Source organism: Amblyomma maculatum, chromosome 1 (assembly GCF_055883805.1).
Source record: "Amblyomma maculatum isolate TAMU_Amacu chromosome 1, ASM5588380v1, whole genome shotgun sequence".
In the NCBI taxonomy this organism is placed as follows: Eukaryota; Metazoa; Arthropoda; class Arachnida; order Ixodida; family Ixodidae; genus Amblyomma; species Amblyomma maculatum.
In genome coordinates, this window is record NC_139344.1 from 426,033,265 (window position 1) to 426,052,857 (window position 19,593).

Below are 19,593 nucleotides of genomic sequence, written 5' to 3' on the forward strand. Positions count from 1 at the left end.
GGCCATAGTTGCTTGGGTGATGGCATCACGTGCGTACTCCGTGGTCGACTCCAAAGATGGCAGCAGCAATGTATCTAATGGCAATGCAGGATGTCGACCAAATAGAAAATAGAATGGCGAATAGCCAGTGGTGTCATGCCGCGAGGAATTGTAAGAAAACGTTACATAGGGCAAGGCAATGTCCCAATCACGATGGTTAGATGCGACGTACCGTCTTTGCCAAAAGTAACCAGGCTGCTCCGAAGGCTGCCGGAGCAAGCGCGCGGCCGTGTGGCGGCGTTGCGCTCGCTGTGGCTTATCGCTGCTCGTCAGCTCCGAGGGTACAATAGCTGACGTACTTCGCACCCTCACTCTCGCCCGTTGGATGATAAAACCTAGGCGCGTATGATGTGCGGGCTGCGGTTTCACGCTTGCAAAGCCTGTTTGTGCCCAGCGAGGGCGCTCAGTATTCTTAAGCGTTTTTAAGAGCCTGCTTGATTGTTTCCATATTATGCTTATTTTCCTATGTCGGACACTATGCGCCTACTGATTAACTTGCATAGTTCTGCCAGGTCTATTCCTTTTGAGGTGAGAGGCTTTCATGCATTGCCATTTATTTCTCGAATATTTCATTAGCTGAGATAATTTCCTGGTATCACCTCTAACTATTCTTCCTCCTACTGCTACCGCACGCAGTAATTATATCTTTAAAGTTGTCGTACATTGTGTCTACACTAACATTCTCTTCCTCAGATAAAGCTGAATATCTTTATTGTAGCGAGAACCCGAATTCATTTGCCTTCTCTCTCGCTGCAAATCAAAGATGGACGCCTACCTTACAAATCTGGTTCGTTCCCCATTAAAATACTCTTCAAAAGGCCTTCGACTAAATTAGTCATAATATACTTTCGGCAAGCCTGTTCGACTAGGGCTTCAGGGGACGTGTTCATGCGCTCCTTTCGTCATATCTTGCACACCGTTTTCCGTTTGTTAGCATTGATAGCTGTCTAAGCGCAGCAAGAAAACGTAACTTCTTGTGTACTTCAGTGAGGTATTCTCAGGCCCCTACTTTTTAATTATATATTAATGATGTCGTTAATCAATGCCCAAATGCGAAGTGTTATGTATACAGGCATATAAATGATATCGTTAAGCACTGTTCCCATGCGAAGTGTGTTATGTATGCAGGTGACGTCTCACTGTTCTCATCAAACGCATGGGATATAAAAAATGCCAATTACTTGTGTGACACGGCACACCTTTCACTAAATGTAAAATTTTACTATAGCAGACACAGCGAACTGTGGCAAATTTCAACATACCGCACAATATATGGTACATATAGCTTAGCAAACACGTCGCCCCGTCTTTTGAACCGGTTTCATGCTGTAAAAGTTCACATATCTCGAGCATGCCGCCAAGGTATACAGGATGTGCCCTATGTGCCGCATTTAAGATTTCACCATGCTTTCTTTGCTTATTTATCTTTTTCGTTTCATAAAGTGATGACTTGTTTTGAATAACCAAAAACCTGCTTTTCTATAAATTGTATTTTTGTTATTTTTTGTATGCGCCTCATTTCCTTCCTTTTTTCTTTATCGTTTTAATTTTGCCCAGCCATTTCTTTAACAACCATGCTTGCATTTCACGATGTTACCTGTGTATGTAGTTTGAAATTTGCTTTCTGCCCTGCAATGTAGGGGCCGAGGGGCATGTCAAGTCACAATTTCTGGCTTTTGTCCTTCGAACCTCATCATGTACGCAAGGGAAATAATTAAATTGAAATCTAGGCAAATTCGAAATCTTATCATTCTGTGGTCACTGCATCGCACCTTTCCTATTAATTCTGCATCCTGCACAATGCCAGGGTATGAACTAAAGTATGAAGTAAATTTCACTTTTAGTCTGCCCGTTAAAGGCCCACTGTCAACCCTCCGGTCGAAAACATTTTCTTCCCCGTGACTGTGAGACTTCGCCCCTAGAACGCAAGGCCGCGAAATGTTTTTGAAAAGAGTAACTAATAACGCAGTTACAGCCACCGCAATCACCCGATTTTGTCATGCCTCTCTCCTTCCGTTCCCTCGCAAATGTTTTTCACTCCCCTGCCCGAGGTCGTCTAGCCTCCGCAATACAAATTTCCCTTCCTCCTCCACGTTTGGCGGGAGGTGGGGCGTGGCTCTCCGCGAGCGCGAAAAAAAAAAAACGGTCGAGGGAGCGCGCGCCGCTGGATTCAGTCTGGCCGTGGCGAGGGAAAAGCGCGCTGCGAGCTGGCTGCGAGCGGTAGACACGCATCCCTCTCCCGTCAGTCAGCGAGACGGACCAATGGACGTCGTTCGCGGTACGTACGTCATTATCGTGGCCCGTCGGGCCAGCGCAGGAAACGGGGAAGCTGGCTTCCCAAAGGAGAGCATGAGTGAGCTTTGAATTGTATTTTCGATGCTTTGCGGCGCGCGTGTCACTGTAGCATTTTGCACAGACTATCTCCAGTACCTGATCGAAACACTGGGCTCCTTTGCTTAAAAGGGCCTTCCCTGGACAGTGGCCCTTTAAGGCTTTTCTATGTTCTAGGCTAGACTTTCTATACATTTAGACATTCGTTCTGTGATTATATTAGCGATTACGTTTTGCGTAATGGATAGTAAGATGACGGGTCTGTAGTTCTTAAAAGCCTTGTCGCTCCCTTTCTTTGAATTCAGGTAATGTTAGCCAATATTCCGGTGTCGGGAATAGAGGGTTTACAAAAGTACGTCTGGCAACCGTGAGCGGCATCCTGATCCCGCGCTGGCCGCCATATTTTGTTCGCTCCATCCGTTCGCTTCGTGTCAGTCCGTCAGCGCTCGCCGTTCTGCTCGCGCTTTTCACGTTTTAACTTAGTGTGCTGTGCTTGGACCTCTGTTCGGTCCCTGGCGGTTTCTGTTAGAGACGCCTAGAAGCGTATTTTGACAGCCGAGACGTGGCGGGGCCCACCGGCTGCGCTGCCGAGCGCAGTTACAAATTGCTCTACGAGTCGTGTATGCGCCCCCCCCCCCCCCCCCTCGGAAATCCGCAGCGTCATCCCTATCCAGGTACAGTATCCAGAGTTCTGTAATGTGGATTTTTTTTGTCTGTGCGCCTTTGCTGTTTACTTAAATGCCTATGAGAGATCATCGCGAGTGTGTTTGCTTGGTTTGCGCAATCACCGTCACTCATCCCACTGGAAGATACTTGGTTGGTGAAATGAGCGAGGATGCATTTTATTTTATGATAAAAGGATCATGCGTAATTTGATGTAAGTTGGACTGGCGCTTAGCACTTTCCTTCCCATGCCGTCGACGCAGTAGTTGGCATTAGTCTCGGAAATAATCGGGGGCTGCGTAAAAAAAAAATAAGTGCCATGGTAATTTGTGCTTCCAGAGATTGAATATTGATTGGTGTGCGATAGGCGATGACGAGGTAATAAAATCGTTGTAATTAATTTATCAATTGATGAAATAAAGAAACGAAAAAAAAGGAAAAATTGTAAAGTAAGGGTTTAAAGGTGTCAGAATGAAAAACCAGTGCTTGGTGATACTAAGGAAGAAAATTTAGAATGTGTAATTGATTAATTGAAATAATTGAAGAATATGTTCAAAAGCGTCAAATTGCTCAGAATGGAAAGCCGATTGTTCCTGACGCATGCGTATTGGTGTATATAAATATAAAACGTCAAATAAAATAAAAATAAATAAAGAAATGATAGAAATATAACATAACATACATAACATAGAAATATGACATACATAACAACATATAACATACTATATAACACTTGTGTGTAGTATGTTACTTTTGATGAATTCATATTTCACTGCATTGTATTCTTTTCGCCCCTCCTGCTAGGGCCCAGTTAGGGCCTGCAGTATTTGGCAAATAAAATAAATAAATAAATAAAAGAGCTAAAATATAACACGCGAAGAAAAAAAACATCGTGCGTGTGTGTGTAGGAGAGAGAGACACTATCGCGTTATACCTTTAACGGCGGAGCTTAAGTGACCCCCTAATTTTTCTATAACGATATGATATAATATAAATATTTTATGAACACAGCCAGTTGCACAAAGCACAAACACTTCGCAGTAATGTGAGTTGGCTTTTCAAATTTCTTTTCGTTTCAGCCGAGTTCTTCCTCCCCCGAGTTCCTCGAAGCTTCCAATGTCAGCGCTTTCATATGAGTTCACGGCTTCAAATGTTTACTTTCTGACAGAGGGAATAAACAAGAAATCGACATATTTAAAAATTCCAGTGAATTTCAGGTAGCTGTGAATTAGCGAACCATCGGGTGACTCGAAAAAACACAAAAGTGAAGCGCACGCTTGGTTATTTTATCGGCCACGCTGGCAGGTATAAAACCTCAGCTGCGCGCTGTGGACGTGGATCGGTCGAAACGGGCTGTACGTGAGCATGTTACAACACACTAGTGAGATGTCATCTTTTCCTGCTTTTCTAGACGCCGCGGGTCTGGCAGCCGTCTGCTTCTGCAGCGTGAAACACGCACCTCGGGCGCACTAGACAACCGTATTGCTCTCTGCACCAAGCACTACCATTTCGTACGACTGTGAAAAGTAGTTTCGGTAATCATGCCCGTGTCTTAAATCAAATACACAATGGTAAATGTAACCTACGTACCTAATGTTTCAAAGAGCGTATTTGCACAATAGCATTCGTTACACATGCATTGCTCCTTCTCCCGTGTCCTCCATCGCAGCATAAGTTTATCCTTCAAGTTCACAAGGCTACATAGCGCGCAAAACAATTAACCTTGCTGTTTTAGGTGATAGCACATTCTGTGAGGTAGCTCCCAGTCAGAGGGACGTACAGTAATGCTTTACATGATGCAAGGGACCCTTGTAAAGCCGATTAGGACTGCAAACGAACGGTCGCATACACGCGTATACCTTGATTCCGTGCGCGTCTATGACGGTGCGCTGGCTGCAGAAGGGCACGCAACAACATGCTGGCATCATTCCGAATAGAGCTTGGAGCTAATAGCGACTGCTGTGATGTTAAAAAATGAAACAATCGCTTGTGAGCATTTCAATGCACCTTTCGGTGCATGCACGGGTTCTACGAAGGCGCACGTTGACAGCGTACTCGATGGGAGGCGCGGGCGGACTGAGCAAAACATGGCTGCCGCGCACAGTTTCTGTTTCTTTCACTAGATGGCGCTAACTTTTGTAAAGCCTCTATTGTCATGAGGCATTTCATATACAAAACGACAGGACGGCAAGTTTGTCTAGCGTAAGCATAATTACAGATTACCTTATGACCGGCCACTTTCTCAATACTGCCGTAGAACTCACCTATGTTACCAGCTGTGTGCTTATTGACAAGGATCCTGGCACCCGTTTCTCGTGCTTCAATTGAACCTTGTTAGCAGCACATACCCACCCTTACTTTAGTATACGCTTCATTTATACTTACAATCTCATTAAGCCACGTGATATACCGTTTAATGCTTGCTAGTTCCTAGAACAGGACTGCTGAACTAGACTCACTTGAGACGGGCTCTACAGTAAACGTTACCAGGCTCAGTATTCAACGGGGCCGGCCTTGGGTCCGGTATTCTTGGCACCTCCGCTGCGTCTCAGGTGTAACCGTTACCGTGGTAAGTTGCTGGTGGGGGCTGAAGGGGCGGAGGCTTATTGCAGTAATTATATTCAACCAGGATGGCCAAATCGCATTCCGGCGGGGGAGAAACCTTTCGGCAGTGGCGTCCGTGATCAATTACAGCGACATGCGAATTTCGTTTTGCCCAGAGAAATAATTGCGTACCATCGAGATGGCACCATCGTCCTTCAGCGTCCGTGGAGATGGTCCACCTGCACTCCATTGCTGTTTATTGTGGCAGCAAAGAACTGACACATATCGAAATCTACGATACACCAAATCACAAAGCAGACACGGTTCGCATGGATTTGTGCATTAGCAACAAGGGGCCATCTCGACAGCTATCAGTGAGCACTGAATGACATGGGAACAAGTCAGCAGAATGATCTCGCGCATTACGGCCAAAGAAAGCTGTATGATGAGAACGCATTCTCTAAGTCAACCCTTTATGGTAAGCCGTATATCCTACGTAACTCCAGAGGTTATGCGGCTCGCTACGGAAGAGGGACTTCAAAGCTTCTCGATACCCTAAGCATGGCCTACAACAACAAGTGGCTTGTGGGGTTACCGCTCACTGGGTTTATCGACCGGCTCTTTCAACTTCACGTCTTCTACACCATCGACAATTCACAGGGGTGGATTTTGTTACTAAAACCCTCCGCCTCTCTGGTACCACCACTGTACGGCACGCTGGACATTAACCTCAGCAACAGCACGCAAGGTGGACAAGACAAACGGGTGAACGGAGAGGGTAGGCAAATTCCACACTATGCAGCTACCCTGAATCACATTTGTGTGAGGAGCAAGCCAGGACGACAGCCAAAACTACTCCAAGGACAAAAGACCTTCCTTTTGAATGACACTTGTCCCGGCGAGCGCCACACAACAGTAGTGTCACTGGACTAGACCGTATGTAGCTGGGCTCACGGGCATAAAGTCGTACATCGCACATATGGAGGAGGCAGCGATCGCATTAGCCCCAACACGCACCGAATCCACGTACATCGTTAGCGACTCCCAAGCCGCCTGCAGAAACTACATTCGGAACATGGTATCTTCATTGGCCTCCCAAATTTTAATCAAGATAAAGACGAGGCCTCACAAAAGAAACGCATATGGGTACTTGGTCATAAAGAGGTAGAGGAAAATGAGCACGCACACGCAAAGCCCAAGCATTCCTCTCCCGAGGTCCCTCATCACTACCCCTACACGCCATTACCTCTTCCTTACTACGTACCTCGAGATAATCTAAAACACCCACTTACTGAGGCAAACATTTCTCCTTCACGCGAAGGACAGAATAAATCTGAGAAGTGTCACCTGGGGCTGCTACATTTACTGCTCTACAAAACGTCAGCTAGACTGTACGAAACTAAACCACATTATATTGCGGCCGAATGCAAGCTTAGTGGCCAGAATGCAGACTTCTATCATAAATCTATGGGTTGCCTAGAAATTCAAGGCGTACCCCACACAGAAGACGCCGCGTGGGCGGATAAGGAAGCGGCCCAGTGTAAGTCCGACCTCGCGGCACAAAGGTGCTTCATTGCGAGGGCATGGCCGGCAGCTTCGGCCAACGAAGTGCCGGACAGCGGGACCACCCAACGCCGCACCTCATCCCTAAAACATTTTTTTGAGAAAATATTTTAAACAAATACAATTTTGACAATGCCTGTATATGCGTATGGTTTGGTTAAAGAAGCTTTTATATTTCTGTCCGGTGGCCCTTCAAATAATGTGGTAGGTTATGGTTGTGTGCTATGGAGTATTTGCGTGATAACACGGGCACAAATTAAGGAAGCGGAGATTAAGCGTTACCAATGTGCACTCCCCTTTGCCAATAAATCTGTGGCGTCTATACATTCCCTAGAAACAGAGCTCGTGTTTCAGAGAATGTTAAACTGCTATGTTCCAAAGAACTAATTCGCACTCTGCAGTTTCAACACACTTTTAGCTGTGTTTCCAGCTATATTTACGGCAATTTAATGGCTTCAATAATATCGCTTGACGATATGAAGAAGTTTCGCAAGCATGCGCTGCTCTCTTCCATCCTCGCGCCTCGCGCAGAACGAATTCGGACCGAGCTACGAGCTGGTCGCAGCCTGTGCATCGGTCTCCTGTCTTCCGAACGCTGCCCTCCGTTACGGTCCTCAAGACCAGGACGTCCCCACATTTCTGCAAGCAGGGTTGGTCCCCGCCTACGCCACCGATGTCGTTGGTGCCCGGGAAAGAATGCCCGCCTGCGGCGTCTTCCAAAGGCGCCGAGTCCGATGCGGACGTGGGAACTTCAACTTTGCCCGCCGTGGTCTCCGCCGAGCGGCCTTCAATGCCGGATAAGGAGGGTATGTTGTTGTTCACTGCTATCCGAGCATGTGGTAAATTGGAGCAACTTCCCATTTTGGGGCTGCTTTCAACCAACCGCAGTTATTACAGAAATTCTGATTCATGTGGGGCGTAAGCGCCTTTGACATAAGAGGTGCTCGACGCCAGAGTTCGTTGATAGGTTACCACATTTACATGCTTCGCAGGACGTAGTACTAACGCCGGCAAGCCCATGCTGTCGATGAAGGCTGTAGGGATTAAAAGCACGACAAGGTGGTGAAACAATCACGTAAATTTGTACCTAATGAGAAGGTCATTAACAACATAGCCTTTATAGGTCCATTTAGGGCAGCGTTTTCGAAGGTCGGAAAATTTCAGTTTCCTCGCACATGCCCATAAATCATATTATTTGCTTCGCGAGGTTCTAGTTAATGAGTGCTTGTTTTTACTTAGAGGCAGCCTCGGCGTAAAATAAAGCACTGGTCAATGTTACTGCTTTTCTAATGAATAATAACTTTGCTCAACAGTGTCACAGATCTGTGATCAGGTTTGGCCAAAACCGGGAGGTCATCCGGTGAGCAATTATAATAGCCACTGTTTTTTTCCCACTGCTTCCTACCGCGGAGGGCAAGAAAAAAAAGTAAAACTCGAGCCTGTTGGGCTCGTGACACAATCGTGAGCAAAGTGCGGTACCAGTCAATAATCTTTCTTTTTAATCGTCTGCATCTCCGGTACTACATAAGATTTCCTTTTTTTTTACGAGACAAAGACAGGTGACAGTATGAACCGTTTTCTTTGCCTTTCTTCATCTTTGGTGGAAACCCTTTATATACCCTTTAATACGCTGATAACTTAACACAGAGTAACATGTTTGTTTCCTCGCTGAACTGTCTCTGCAATTTCTCCTGGTTCTCCTTAAAGGCGAAAACGCAGCCATTGCCGACACATCAGACGAAGAAGCAGACAATCCTGACGAGTCCGCGACGGTTCGACCTGTGCATATGATGTGCTACTTCGGTGGGATCCCGCACCGACTCGGCAGTGGGAGCGTCGTTGTTGGTGAAAGGCAAAGAGTCGAAACAGTTCCGCCAGAGGAGCGGACCCCGAGGCGGGGCCCGGGGTTTTCCAACATGCTGCCGGTCTCTCTCATGACACGTCTCATCGAGGAGCACCAGGCAAGTATACACAGCCGTGTCACACGCTGCGAAAACTCTGCACACATGGAAAAAGAAGAACTTCATTCCAGACCTCAGTATATATGGGTCCTGCAAGACCTGTTTGTCCTCCACCTAGTTCGAGTGAAGGCAAGGCGTGAGGGGCAAGTAAGACGAATAAGAGGAGCCAATACAGCTGTACAGGAGTACGTAGAATGCGTTCTGTGTTTTCGTGATCTCTGGAGAGTTATGAGCGAGCTCTCAGGTGAGAACTGTTCATACCTTTCGCGGTCGACGTGCGCTGGTTCGTTGAATGGAAGATGTGGCACATGGATTTTGTAAGTGATTTTGTTTTCCTACCGAGGTTTCTGCGCCGTATCATGATTAGTTCATGCTGAGGGAAACCTCATAGATGAAGCGGAAACCAGTTTAACATCTTGAGCTCCCTTATATGGTCATAAAAGAAAAACAAAACCTCTAAAGAAGCCTCGCAGCCGGAGGAAATAACGTCCTGCTACGGACGTGAAACCGGTTACCACTTGCTATTGGGGCAGCTGCTCCACCAAATAACTTTATTAGAATGCCGAGCAGATAAGGCTATAAAGAGTAAGCATGAGTAGTTCCTTTGCCTTATTCAATAAATGCCTATAGCTATAGGCTATAAACCAATTATTACTAGAGAGTCTGCCTTTGTGCTGCTACAACACTTGATTTTCCTCGCTAGCACTATGACCCATATTTCCAGCCACCTTTGTTTTTTTCGTTTCACGGTCGATCGGTTCCAGCATTGCGCTTTTGGTCTGTGAGGTGCTTCACTGTCCACTGTTCCTTCCAGGGCAGTTCTCGCTGCGCACAAAACCAGGACCAGCTGGCCTCCGCCAAACGCGAGCAAGGCGGAAAGGGACGATCCGACTAAGGCTAGGTAAGCGCCTGTGCTGCACCTCTCCAGCGCCAGTCAAAGGTGGAATACGAAAGGCCGTTTGCTCAGATGTGGCCAGCGGTTTATGGCTCTTGGCACCAAGCGCGTATGACATAACAACTTTGTCATTTGTTATGCAGCGTTTAGTTATGTTTCCTCTGTCCCTGATGTCATTCTGTATGGCCTTTGTCAGCAGTATGCCTCAATCAGTGCCAGAGCACTGAACGAATGTAAAGTGAGACAATTCGTTACAATAAAGGCCTCTGATATTTAGTTTGACACCTTCCACACGGTTCTCTATACCTTTGGACGGCCTCAGTCTCGTCGAGTTTATTCTGGGCAAGCCACAAGTACGCAAAACAAAAAAGTAGGGGTAAAAGTAATGCTTAGGAAGAGAGCAAAGCTGCACAGGGAGCGAATACATGCAGCAGGTTGCGACTGCTAGGTGGGTGTATGAGATTAGGCAGGTATGCAGGCTTAGGACGGCTGCAGCCAGCCAGGGAACAGTGCAATTTGGTCGCACACAGTGAACACAGTAACACCTACTTGTGAAACGCACAATTCTTGATATCATGAAGAGCGGTAAACTTTCTGCCTCAATTCCACCGCAGAGGTGTTATATGGCTGCTTGGCAGATACCAGATTTACATTCGGTTCCAGCGATACTAAGTTCTGGTTTGCATGATTCTAAGTGTCTCTGATCTACAGCGAAGCGTGCTTTAAGCGCTTTCCTTACCGCGCCCATTGATGATCAATAATCCAAAAACAATTGATGGGATACCAAATTCCAAATGCTTCCACTATTAGCTATAAAATGGTGTGGCTATTTATATGAAACCAGGTTTGCGTGGAGGAGATATTAAAGGAAGCCCGAACTCGAATTAAAGTTGCCAAAAATGGCCGCGCCATTTCATTTGCGCTCCAAATTTGTAGCCAAAAAGAATAAAAGCGCTGTTGTAAATAGTTTACCAATTGAAGCAAATTGAATTGGCTCTAGAAGCAGGACAAGGAGCATCCCTTTGGCAATTTCTTGATTTTAAAGCCACGTGTGCATTGGAAATAAATATTTAAATCAACAAATGCACAATGAGAGTCTACATATCTTGTCTGATATGTGTATTATTTTTCCCGAGGTATATTAGTGTAGTCTAGCCAGCAACTCGGTTAAACCTAAAACGTTTTGTGGACATGCATATCGAATTTGAGCATTAAAATTGCCACTAGGCAGCCCAACTTCATTTGGTCGCCGAGGCTATTTTTGTCAAGTTCACGCAAGATAAAAACCTCTAAGGGAAGGAAATGAAAGAAACTCGCACTAACTAAAACTTTAGTACACGTCCCGCGATGTGAGGAAAATGGCGGTCATCGCAGTTTTCCTGTAAGATTTCGCTGCGTGCCACAAAATGAAACATCCTGGATAAAGTGCACTGGTGCAGGGTAGTCATGTTGCCTTTGTACACATCGCTTTATATCGCCGTCATCATCATCATCATCATCATCATCATCATCATCATCTTGACTTTACCCACTGCAGGGCTAAGGCCTCTGCCATATTTCTCCAATTATCCCTTTTACAAACGCAAATATAAATGAATAGAAGTGGGTAGAGTATGGAATATCTGCGAGGGGTCAAATTAGTTAACCTCGAGTGAGAGACTTACAATAACCCACAATCTGCCTATACGCGAGCGCCATCCCCTCCGGCGTGGACGACGCGCGCGAAATTCTGCCACGACAGCAAAGCTGCAGGAAGAAAATGGGCTGTTATTATTTGCTTTTCGTCGTATCTCGTGCTACTGAAAAGTGGTTGATAAATACGCAACAAGGGGTCGTAATAGCCAGGGAGCCAAACTGAATATTTATTTTCCGGACCGATTTGCAAGATAGCCTGTGCGGCTCAAACTAGCCGCCAACGCCAGCCCTGGTTGGAGCAGAAAAACAAATTTTAAAGGAATAGCTTGAAAGGATGCGTTAATGTGTGGTCTGAATAGAGCAAAGAAAATAGAGCCTGAATTATTATTTTTTTAATGGTGGATAAAGTTCGATTAGAGGCAGATATCTAAAGGGCGGGTTGCGTTACAATCAACGATATATTGATAGATTGAAGTCGATCATGTTGTATTATGGTAAAATAAAATTAAGGACGGTGTCTGGTAGATTGCGACGGTTTAAAGACGGAAACGTAAGAGGATCAGTTCGGTGCTGTGTATTAAGGGCAAATTCCCGGAGGTTTGGGTGATTTACATTTGATTAGTTTTCTGAAAGTAGGATTATATGAATGAAGGACGGATTACGTTGTATTAAGTAGCTTTAGGTTGGCTTACAGTTCATTACGTTCAAATATGTTGCAGTAGAGGGGACTGCGAGGGTCTAAGGTGGATTGCGCGGTAACGGATTGTTGACTAAGAGTGAATTGCGTTGAATTAGACCTGATTTCGTCTTTTACGTTATTAAAAATTACTAGTAGAAACCTCTGGTAGATTGTGTCGCAATAAACCTGCTGTAGGTTAGATCTGCGTAGAGTTTAGTATTTGTAACAATAACTACTGCGGACAAATTTAGTATATTGATTATAGTTTGATTAAGGTGGATGTTAATGAATTTGAGTGGATTAAAGGTATTCAGTGCGTTTCTCAAAACTTAAGCAGCCATAATTTTAATTAAATAACGTATTTCCATATGTTGCTGTAGTAAAACGTTCCGTCTTTGACGAACGCCAGCCAGAATGTCTTTCATCCTTCCCCTCGTTCCTTCTTTCCTCCTTCCCCCTCTCCCGGTCAGGCTATATAAGCCGGTTGCTCGGCCTGAATAAACGCCTTTCCACTTCGTGCGTCCGTCTGTGGTTCATGGAAGCACGGAACGCACAATGCGCGTATATGTGATGTAACAGTTGCACTGGCAATTTGAATTCACCACCCTTTGGTCGCCAGCTAAGGACGTCAGCTACGAACTTCGCCAAGAAAGAGCTCTTGTACAGCTTTGATGATATTATTTACGCATATGTTGTGGGAATATTCATGTGAAGTGGATACTTTACTGGTGTATGCCAACGAGTATATGCTTAAATAGAGAAGTTGTAATGGCGAAGCACTAACTAACAAGTAGCAGTATGCTTTTTCGTGTTGCTTGACTGCCTCCCATGGCATGGTGATGATGGCATGTAGCGGCGACTGGGACTCCTTCAGAAGCTCATTCGTCGCTGCCACAGCAGTGGCTCATGGGTTAAATGAAGCTTTGTGGCATCAGGGTTCTTTATCTGAGGGCTACTTTTGCAATTTAAACTGCGCGTATTTGTCGATTTCATAGTTCATTGCCAGAGAAAGAAAGGCCCCTGTCGTGTCGTATAATCAAAGCAATCGTAAGTGTTAACGTTAACGTTTTATTCGTATCTTTTCGCGAACTTAAGTGTCCATCTATGTTTTCGCTTGCCGATGATTCTCAACCACCTGCAGAAATAGCGGAGAGCATATGTGAGATTTTCCTCTTTTGCAAACCTCGTGATTAGATCAACTATGTTGTGCTGCTCGTCCAAACAGCTGTTTTTAAAAGGTCATTCCCTTTCATATTGTGGTATGTCACTCAGATGTATTTATGGTATTTATTTTCTCATCATTTAGACTGGGTTTGACGCTGCCTGAAGTGCGAAGGATCGGGCTGACTGTTTCACCGAATGACACCCCGAACAAGGCCTGGAGGTCGCTTTCTAGCCTTAAAAATTGTGCGAGGTGGAGTTTAAGTTTATACAGTGCAGCGTTGGTACTGGATAATATTATTGCACTAACAGTGATACTAAAATAGCCATCTAACAGCCCGTCGACTTCATACTAGGACAAACGACCTTGACTGGTTTTCGCGGAGTGCCTGGCCGTTGTGCACCAAGGTGTCTGCCGCCCTAATGTTGTGAGCTCTCCCCCCCCCCCCCCCCCTTCCCTCTTATGACGCTGTCTGTTCATAGTCACCGCATCATTCATTCTGCTACTTTCTGCTGCTTTTTCAGTTTTCCATTGTACACGCGTGCCGCAGGAACAGGAACCATCCCTTGGACTACCAGCTTGTCCTCGTCAGTTTGTGCGGTGGCTCCTCCGGTCAACTGGCCTGCAGCGCTTCGACCGCGTCCTCTTGCGTAAACAACACACTAAGGGATCGGTGTGCGCAAGCGAGCGATGGGACACCGCATCTTCGGCAAGCTGCGGCGACAACTGTCTCTCCCAATAAAGGGTTGTTTGTTTGCAAAATTTGTGTAGCTCAAGTAGATTTTCTTTTTGGAATGGCTCTGCGGCTGTGGCATGCTGCTTTGAAGCACTTATGCACATGTGATGTGTATTTTTTTAAAGCGTATATTGATCCTCATATATCCCTTTATCGGTATGCCGTTGAAGAATTTGCGCCAGAGAAAAGTGACATGAACAGCCTTTGGCGCAATTTGTGCAGTTCTACTGGTAATCACAGGCTACTCAATAGAGCTACGCTCCCCTGTTCCTAGGAGCAGTCCCTGGGCACAGTGCAAGTCCAGTGCTTGTGGCATATGAGCGAAGCGCGAGCACCGATCATGTTAAGTAATGTGCGAACCTGCGCTTTACATTATTCTCGTGGGGAGGAATGACGCTGTCCGTCGGTACGGCGTGAAAAACGTTGCGCTGTGTGGGCGGCGGAGGCTAGTGCTGCTGAAATGTGCACCCTGCCACCCGAGCGACTCTGTGGGTAGATGACGGTTTATGCGAGACAGCTTGAAAACGAGGTGCAGTGTGTAGAATGTGTTGCGCGGGCCCCGAAAGTAATTTTGTAGTTCACGTCTACTGTCGAACTAATAAAGACCAAGGGGTAGTTTTGAGAGTTCGGCTTTCAAAACCATACACCTGACTTTGTAATGCAACAGCATAGCGAGCAGCGTTGAAGCTTCATTTTACGATGTTCACAATTTTTGCGCCATTCGCGAGGGATAACAAATCACGAGCACACAGGCGATATGCGAAATGCGGTACGTCACCTCTTATCGCTCTGAGAACCCTTCATGTTTGCTCGGTAAACAAAACGAAACCGCTGCTCTGCGCTGGGTAAACAAAGCTAAGGTTCGCTTAAAAAATGAGGCATGGGTGCGAAGTTGCGCTGCGTTATGTGACAGTGCTACGAATTATGCGGGGAACAGATCAACATTTGGCACCACAGGGTTTATTTTATTACTGAGTACGGACGTTCACCAAAGTCTTTGCTAGTTATTACGTGGAAACAATCCCCCTAATACTTGGGGGAGGTCTAATAGCGTTTAATTCCTGCCCTGATTTTTGCAGAAACTTTTGCAAGCTGTTCGCGTAAAATTGCGATACAGAATATGCTTTTTGTTATTGTAACAGAGTAGCCAGCTTGCATATTTATAACCCTCCGGCAGATTATATTTGCCAGATCGAATGTCCCACACTAAAACGTTTTCGCCAGTACTGCTCCGGATGGTAATTCAGCCGCAAAGAAGGTTTAATTAATGTTCTGGCAAATCGGGTCCATATGTTCGCAGTGCGCTCCAGCCAGAAACAGGTAATTCTGTGAAAGTACACTCAAGCACGTGCCGATTCATGCTTAGTTCCCTACGTTTTCAGCGTAAAAAAACTGATGCGCGACTTTTCATTTTTTTTTCATGGTTTGAGCAATCGCTATTTACTCGGTTTGAGTTTTTATATTTATTTATTTATTTATTATTACTGCCATCCCGTTGTGGGGAGTTTACCAGGGTGGGGATACAAACTAAGCAGTTTAACAAAACAGGCAAAAATAAACAAAAATAACAGTGCAAGTTGAAGCTGATCTGCATCATTAGGAATGCAATAATCAAACATATACAACACAGCGGTGAAATAACAAATGCAATTAGAAAAGAAGCTAGGTGATATGTTGCGAGAGCAGCGTCAGCGGCGGCTGCACCAGTCCATTGTTACTGAGGTTATTCCAATCGAAAATAGTTCGCGGAAGGAATTAGCATTTAAAGCAGTTATTTCGAACCCGAAAAGGAGTTAGCTGGTCTCGTTTTTGCGTTGTATATACGGACAAAAGCAAACAAACAAACAAACAAACAAACAAACGAACAAACAAACAAAAACCAACCAAACAAACAAACAAACAAGTAAGTTCCGTTCTGTAGTGTCTTTTAATTAATTGGTACAGAAATTTCACTCGTACACAACGATTTCGCTCAGTTATTGTCGGCAGGCCGCCTTGAAATAAAAGATGCGTTACTGATGTACGTTGTTAATTGTTATATATGTATCGTTCCACTTTTTCTAACCTTCTTTAATTTATTCATGTTTGTGTAACCGGGTCCCAAATGCTAGCAGCATAATCTAAAGTAGACAGAACAATACATTTGTAAGCAAGTAGCCGTACAGATGGGGTAGACAACCGCAATGCCCGTCTCAGGAAAAAAAAAATTACGAAAAGCGTTACACGTTATGAAGCCAATATGTTTATTCCAACTAAGATTGTTAGTGGCCCAGAGCCCTAAATATTTATATTCTCATACTTCTGTAAGTGCCATGCCGTTAATACAATAATTTTTTGAGTAAATCTCATCAGTACAGTTTTTTCAAAGTTAATGGACATTTGCCATGCCGCGGCACACCATGCGAAAACGGTTTGCAAAGCACTGTTAAGTTGTAGTCGATCGGAGACATTTATTACTTCTGTAAAATAACACAGCGTAAAGTCTAATTTAACAGGAATGTTAACGGAAATATCATGAGTATATACTAAAAACAACAGAGGCACAAGAACAGAGCCCTGATGGACGCTAGAGTGAACTGTAAGTCTGTCAGAAGAATAGCGTGTTGCAAGAAACTACGTATACCTTCCCTTGTCGTGTTAGCTTTTTTTTACGTTCTGTTGCCGGCATGTACGGGGTACGATGTCGCCGTCAAAATTTTGCTCACTGCTCACATAACGCTTTCTAAATGCTATTGATTTGTAGAGAAGTATGTTCCGGCCTGGAGACTGTTCTGCAGATGTCTTTGAAAACCGGCTTGTTCTTGGAAACCGCAACTTGATGGAACGGCAACCACTGCGTGCTGGTGGCCTTGAATTGCTGTTTATTACATTAAATTAAGTTAGAGTAGGATGGACTTTGAAGAATTTAAGTGGAAAAAGGTATCCAGTGCTCCCGCCTTCATAGAACGTAAATAACTTTGTGTCCTCCGTAATTTTACTTAAAGTAACATTTCCATGTATCACCAGCGGTTTGAACTCAGCCGCCATCCAAGAATGTATGCTACCAACTAGGCCAGTATGAAACGCTTATGCTTCTCTGATACTAGTTTATACATATTGTAACGTAGATACACGGATGTATTTACAGATATTTACCAGACGAACAACTTCATGCCAGCGGAGCCCAGCATGTATCACACACACTTCGTCGATCTCCACCTTCCACATCGTCCCTTTACATAACTCCCGGCGGCGAAAGCACCGTCCCGGTGCCAAGTAGAAGACGGATCAGGTGCATGGTACGGCTTGAGGCGAACTACGTGAACAACGTCGGTGGCAGGGCGGGTGGATGATGTCGGAAAATCAAGACGGGCAACCTCATATGTCACGTGGGTCACACGACGGAGCACACGATAATGGCCGTTGTACTGGTGAAGGAGCTTCTCAGAAAGACCTACACGCCGAGGAGACAAAACGAGAACGAGTGATCCTGGGGCATAGTCTACTGGTCGATGCCGGCGGTCGTAAACAGACTTCTGGTAGGTCTGGGAGGCGGTGAGACGGTCGCGGGCGATATCGCGGGCCATAGTTGCTTGGGCGATGGCGTCACGTGCGTACTCCGTGGTCGACTCCAAAGATGACAGCAGCAGTGTATCCAATGGCAATGCAGGATGTCTACCAAATAGAAGATAGAATGGCGAATAGCCAATGGTGTCATGCCGCGACTAGTTATAAGAAAATGTTACATAGGACGAGGCAATGTCCCAATCACGATGGTCGGGTGCGACGTACATAGATATCATGTCAGTGAGGATCCTGTTCAGCCGCTCGGTAAGCCCGTTCGTTTAAGCATGGTACGCTGCAGTGAGCCTATGTTGCGTGGAGCAGGACCGGAGTATGTCGTCCACTACCCGGGACAAAATGTAGCGGCCGCGGCCCGTCAGCAATTAGCGTGGAGCACCGTGGTGAAGGATGACATTTTGAAACGGGAAATCAGCGACATCGGTGGCGCAACTTAATGGCAATGCACGCGTGATCGGTAGCCGGTCGCAGTGGCAATCCAGCGGTTGCCGTAACTGGACATCAGAAAAGGTCCGAGGAGGTCTAGTCCGACACAATAGAGGGGTTCTAGGGGTACGTTTATAGGCTGTCGAAGACCGACAGGCAATGTGAATGGGCGTTTTCTGCGTTGACAGAGGTCGCAGCTGGCAACGTAACGGCGACCATTACGATATAGACCGGACCAAAAGAAGTGGCGTCGGACCCGATCGTACGTTTGTGAGACACCGAGGTGACCCGCGGTGGGCAGGTCATCTAGTTTCCTGAGTAAAGAGAAGCGGTGACGCTGTGGAACAAGGAGCAGCAGCGGACATCCATCTGGGCGAAGGTTGCGGTGGTACAGGATGTCATCGCGAAGAACGAAGAGTTGAAGTGTAGGGTCTGAGGTGGCACCGCTGAGGCGATCAATTAGTGGACGGAAGGAGGAGTCTTACCGATGCTCTTCCTCGATGGTAAGCAGATCAGAGATAGCGAACAAGCAAGGGCCGAGGTCACTGTCTGCAGGATCAGGCGTTTCCACACTGTGACGAGACAGGCAGTCAGCGTCTTGATGTACACGCCCTGACTTGTAGACAACGGTGTAAGAATACTCTTGAAGGCGCAATGCGCAACGACCAAGCCGGCCTGCAGGGTCCTTCAGTGAAGAAAGCCAACAAAGAGCGTGGTAATCAGTCACAACCGAGAAAGGACGGCCAAACAGGTAGGGCCGAAATTTAGACACGGCCCAAACAAGGGCTGTTCACTCATGTTCTGAAATGGAATTATTGCGCTCGGCAGTGGAAAGAAGGCGGCTGGCATATGCAATTACACTTCCTTGACCTTGGTGACGTTGGGCGAGCACGGCGCCGATACCACATCCACTGGCATCTGTGCGATCTTCTGTTGCAGCCGATGGCTCGAACTGAGCCAATACAGGTGGTGAGGTGGGCAAGTGAATCAGGGAAGAAAATGAGTTTTCTTGAGGAGGGCCCCAGGTAAAAGGGGTGCCTTTCTTAAGGAGTTCGGCGAGGGGACGGGCGATGGCAGCAAAAGTTTTGATGAAACGTCAGAAATAGGAGCACAAGCCGACAGAGCTTCGCACATCCACTGAAGATCGAGGAAGATGGAAGTCCTTGACAGCTTGAAGTTTAGCAGGATCTGGGCGGATATCAGAAGCACCGACAAGATGCCCAAGGACTTTGAGTTGGCGGCGTCCGAATTGGCATTTCGATGAGTTGAGCTGCAACCTGGCTATACGGAAGACAGAAAGAAGGCTCGTTAGTCTTTCGAGGTACGCGGAAAATGTGGAGGAAAAAAACCACAACATCGTCCAGGTAAAAAAAGGCATATAGGCCATTTAAAGCCTCG